Source organism: Marmota marmota, unplaced genomic scaffold (genome assembly GCF_001458135.2).
Source record: "Marmota marmota marmota unplaced genomic scaffold, marMar, whole genome shotgun sequence".
NCBI classification, from domain to species: Eukaryota; Metazoa; Chordata; class Mammalia; order Rodentia; family Sciuridae; genus Marmota; species Marmota marmota.
Window position 1 is genome coordinate 9338884 of NW_026000242.1, and position 6000 is coordinate 9344883.

The 6000-nt window shown below is 36.5% G+C and overlaps 1 pseudogene; it reads left to right on the forward strand.

Annotated features, from left to right (window-relative positions):
- Positions 1–1470: 1470 nt before the first annotated feature.
- Positions 1471–3520, forward strand: LOC107145678 (annotated as a pseudogene).
- Positions 3521–6000: the final 2480 nt, after the last annotated feature.

Consider the following 6000-nt stretch of genomic DNA (forward strand, 5'->3'; position numbering starts at 1 on the left):
GACACATCTCAGGCCTCCCAAAAATTCAGGTTCCTTTAATATCCTTATCCCTCCCCTCTGCTCACAGAGGGACCACTCTGGCTGGAGTGTCTGGCCTGGCTGTGACAGCAGCTATACTACTGGGAATTTCTTCCTTATTTTATTATACCCAACCAATGTTCAGTTTTAGGTTCCAGTAAAGCCCCCCTCCGTTTTTGTGTTCACCAACCTGGTGAAGAAGCTACCTGTCTGCTTTTTTAGTTTCATGCCACAGAGTACCCACAAATGTGACCTCCTCTATTCTACTATCTTGGATCTCTGATTCCAGAAATTCTTAAATTTGATCTCTTAATGTTGTCTCAGAGTTCTTGTTCACTCAAGTCATGATTGCTGTTTTGTTTTGTTTTTTAAATACTGTCTAAATATTCAAGGCTGTCCATTTTTTCTTCCAGCTTTGAAATTCTGTCTTCAGCATGGTCTATTCAGCTGAAAAAAGATGGTAAAAATACAGTAATTAAGAGAAAAGAAAATGTGATAGAAAGGTAGAAAAGAGTTTACAATTCCAAAAAGTAAATAGAGAGAAGGCAGAAGAGACATAGCATGTGATAGTTATAGGAGGAGAAAAATAGGGAAAACAAAGTAAAGGGAGAGAGAGAACAAGAGAATTTGGCTGTTAACAGGAGAAAAAAAAAGATAGAAAAACAAATGAAAATAATACCAAAGTATACAAATCAAAACCCCCAAACCTCAAAATATAAGGCAAGAAAAAAATAACTACATGTTTAAAATTATACAAATGAGAAAAAAATAAACAAATATGTACATGTATATGTATCCAGAAAAGAATCAGCACAGCAAAAACACCAATAAGAAAATGAAAAAGATTCTTAATGAAAAATGAAGACATTGTCTCCTCTGAGGTGGTCAAATTTGTTAATGAGAATGAATGTTCACTGCCTATGCTCAACTGTCTTTCTGTTTCTTCTTGGAAGAGAGAGAAAGAGAGAAAAAGAGAACATATAAGGGATGGAAGCTAACACCTTCCTCATTTTGTATTCTTCTATGAGCTTCCAGTTGAAGTTACCTAAGACTGATGTTGATTGAAATAACCCTCAGCTTCTGTACTCACTAGTATAAGGTTTGATGAAGTAGAAAAAACTGTTAAAAGTTTTTTTTTTTCTGCAAAAACCATAGCTATATTCTTCAAGGGTGATGCTGAATTATATGGGAAGGGAAGTTCTGGAAGCTAAGACTTAAGTCTAAATCAGGTCTAAGGGGTTTCATTGGATGATATCTGCTCTGGAGAGACTAGATCAACACACTCATAGGGATTGACAGTTGCCAATCTCTGTCAGTATCCTGGATCTCAGAACACTCAAGAATTCTACTTGTGGGAGGCAATCTGTAAAATAATCTCTCTCCTTGAACATAGCCTTCCAAAGCTTAGTCTCTGAGTATATTCACACCTACCTGTTCAGATTCTNTGCATAAATGAGGGCCTTTGACATAAGTGGTTGCCTCAGTCCAAATGAAATCCTTATAAACTGGAAGGACTTCACAAGTAAACAGTAATACTGTTGTTATTATTATATATGATGTATGTGGTACCTTTCCATTCATATAGAAGAAAACATAATAGTATAGAATATAATCTCAGAACTTGGGAAACTCACAAAGTAGTTGGGGAAATATACAGTATGCCACCCATGAAGCAACTTGAGGGGTTTCTTACTTGGTACTGAGCCATGGTGGACTTAGGTCTTCCCTTGGGAACTATCCAGGCATTCTCGTGTATAGATTGCCCTAGGCATGAGATCTCTGCCCTGGCACTACCAACAAGTCAGTTGTCATAGATCTGGAGTTGGGTATAACACATTGGGAACTAACAGACCACCCCCTACCTTATTTGGCAAAAAATCATTCCATAGAAAACCTTTGAAGTTCCCTTGTATAAATAAACCAAACGTAGGCTCTCACTCCCTCTCTTCCCTGTGTGGAAGCTCATCCTCTAAGGTCAAAGAGCCGTCCCACCCCCAATTTCTGAAATTACTTTCTGTGTAGTATGGTTTTTTTCACCACCTTCTTTTCTTACACTTATTTCACAGACAACCCACTTCAGACAGAGGAAACCCAAATTCCACTGCCCTCATGGGTAGTGGGCAACAGGTTTACTTGGGCTTCTAAATGCAAACAACATTAGTTATCTTTCTCTATCCTCAAATGAGTTTAGTCTACTGTTAACAAGTTATACAAAATAATACACAAAAAAACTGATCACAGAGTCCTTCAGTGAAGTTTTTTCAAAGACTTACCATCACCAGTCCTTTTCAATCTGCATAGTTCTGCAAAAGGGCATACATAATATAGTATAACATTTTTAATTGTTCAAGTAAGTTTCAAAATGTTCTCTCAGTTAAATCTATACTAAATCAGACACTCCTCCTATCTTTACAACTAGTCAATTTTTTAAAATAAATGCATTATACTAGTACATAATATTAGAAATTGTTTTGACATAATTATACAAGCAGAGAATATAATTTGTTGCATTTCAGAACCAAGTACTTCCCTTTCCCTTCCTCCTCCCACCCCTGTTCCATTTCCTCTACTCCATTTATCTTTTTTCTATTTATATAAGGTTTTAAAATTATTTAACTATGAATATATATAAAGATGAAATTCACTGTAGTACATTCATAGATGTGTATAGGAAAGTTTCATTCCACTATTTAAATTCATTCCACCATTTCTTCCTTTTTCCTTCTCTCATCTCCCTGCCTCAATCCACATCCTTTACTCCACTGACCTCTCTTCTATTTTGATGGGATTTCTCACTTATTTCCCATTATTTTGGTCTAGCTTCTGCACATAAGAGAAAACATTCAACCCTTGATTTTCTGAGTCTGGAATATTTCACTTAGCATGATGTTCTCCAGTTCCATTCATTTAGCATGATTTGCCATATTAATAATTTTATTCTCCTTTCATGTTGGGCTTGCCTATTTGTCTTCAGATCTGGTCTGTGAATCTGCATTGGTCTGAAAAATTTCAGAAAAACATCAACTTGCTGTGAAGTTGGGCATAAATATCAACATCCAATGGCAAAAATATGGTTGTCCCATGGTTGGATCATCTCTCTATCCATTCAGAGATTTAGTATACCACATGAGTCATTAACAGTACTGGAGGAGAAAAAATACTGTTATTTCTCTGGACCAGCATTTCATACCCATTTCCATGGACATTTTCATCCAAAGGTCCCTTAATACTCATGAAGCTTTCAGTAACTACTTTTGTAAAGCCCAAACACCATAGTCAATATCAAGACAGAAAATATCAGGAACATGCAAAATGAAGTAAAAATATTTAGTGACTTTCATGGTTACATTCAATACCTTGTTGTGTCAGACATTTTCCAGGATCTCAATGTGAGCACAATTGATGCCTAGGATATAGCAATTACAGATGGCATGAATAATGTCCCCCATCTCAATATGTAGTTGGAAATCAAATTAACATATTTTTAAACAATATTTTCTAGATAGCATGTATCTCAGAAATTCATTGATTTAGGTAAAAAGATCTACTAAGTGTCTCCTACCATGCCAGTGTCATGTTTTACTCTCAATTAGCCTAAGAAGATAACCTTCACTATGACTGATATGGTTCTAGTTCTACTCTTAACTTTCCCCTACAAATGAACATAACTATGAACCTAACTATGAACATATATGTTATATATGTTATGTGCATATAACATATATAATTGTCCCACAGCCTGAGGGGAGAAGCAGGATTCAAAGCAAGCCTTCTGACTCCCAGAAATGTCTGACTTGTCTCTCCTTATAGGAACTCCCACTGCAAGGCTCTAATCTGACTATAGAGTTTAGCATCCAGGAATACTAGGATATCACAGGTGAAAGCACAGTGTACTAGAACTCAAGGACCTGGCTTGTAGTGCCATTGCTGCCAGTCATTTTAAGACTCTTGATAATTCACTTCAGCTCTGAGTAGCAGTTTCCCAATTGAAAGGGTGAGACTAACATTTATGATCTTAATACCAATACTCAGTGTGATTATGGGACACCAGTCAGGAGAGCAGGGTACAGGTGGGCAGGGTACAGATTCTAACACCACTGCTTCAGTCTCAGTGTCAGCCACTCTTACCTATGTATGTACTGTACTTTTGGATGAGCTTCTGCTTTGGGAAAAAGCTCCACTACTTAAAAAATATTTCACAAGCCATCCTGTACATAATCAACAACAGTAGATCCTATAACCTACACAAGAAAGTTAAAATTTCAGTTACTTATTTGCATTTTAATAGGACTTCCCAAAACATGAACAAAAGGGGTGACTAATATGAGAATGTAAGCTTAATAGAATAATTTAATTATTATAAAATAATCTGGCAATGTATTCTTCCTTAATTTTGTTCCAAAGGGCTCGAATCTACTCTTGCTGTATCTGAGAAAAAGAGATATAATGAGACATCTTAAACCTGTCCATCCAGTTTCCTTTTGGATGGGGATAATACATTTTCTTTTCACTTGTCAGTGAACTGGAGTTTTCAGTTAAGTGCCCAGTGTACACTCAGATCATCATGGAGTCCCTATCAGGTGCCAGATACCATTCTAGCTTTTAGCCTACAGTGGTCAAGAAGTCATTTGAAATATCAGCCATAAAAAACTTTATATTTCTTTTAAAGGTAAAAGATAAAAATAAAACAACAAGATATAAAATAATACTATGATAATTGTTATAGAATAATTGCAAAAACTGTATTAAAACAATATGAGAAAATAAAGCATATGACAGGATAACATGGTAGAGTGCTGTGTGGTGGCAATGGAAGTGAATAGTTAGAGAAGCATCTGAGAGAAGCATTATAAATGGGACAAATCTCATAGATAGGTCAGTTGTGGTGGTGTACACCTGTAATCTCAGCTGCTCCAGAAGATCGGGCAGAAGGATCACAAGTAGCCAGTCTCATCAACTCACAGAGACCCTATCTCTAAATAAAAAACAAAAAAAAGTTGGAGATACAGCCCAGTTATAGAGTTCCCCTGAATTCAATTGCCAGTAAAAGAAAAAGAAAGAAAGAAAGATATAAAGAGGAAAGAATAGAAAGAGGGAGGGAAAAGAAAATAAAAAAAGGAAAAGGAAAGATGAAAAGGAGGGACCCATGAAACAAATGGAAAAGAGAGCTCATAGAGAAAGAATAGCAAGTTCCTGAGATGTGGCCAGCTCATAGATTTCTTGTCCTCATCAAGGAAAAGGAGAAAGCAGAACAATTTCACATTATCAATGGCATTTATATAGACTTTTCATGTATTTTGAAATGCAGTGTTAGGTTGCAGTATGAAAATCAAAAAACAAATAACTTGTTTTTCACTACAGAAAGTCTGAGTAACTGTATCATTGTTTGAGGAATACATGTCACTTATGAACTTCAAACCCAAATCTTGGGTTAGGAATTGCCACAATATTGGGCATCCAGGCTTAGGAAGAGAGTTGGAGCTAAAGTGAGAGGTGACTGACCAAATGGAAGGTACTAGAAGGAAGAACATGAAACATAGAAGATCTTTCTCAGCAGGAAAATAACCCACACTCGATTTCCCTATGCCACAGAGCAAATAAGCTTTTCCCACTTTAGGAATCCTTTCCAGGCATATACCACTCTCTCAGCCACCCACCTCCTTGCTCTGTGCACATGTTCATTAGTATCACTTCCTCCCAAGGGGTGCTGTTCTGAGACTCCAGGTTTGGAGAGAACATTTAGAGAGAACATTTGGGCCAGGTGAGGTAAGTTTACACTATGACCTCAAGCACCATAGCTGTCTTAGATCTAAGGTATACATTTCTAAGGGACTCTGATATCATATGGGAAGATAAGCAGAAATCTCAGGGAATGTCTCACTAACTTCCAGTTAGCAGGGCCTGTGGAATTACATGACCATCTAATTTTGCTGTTCTTATTAAAAAGAACTTTATTTAACTTTTATTTAATGCATAATGTAT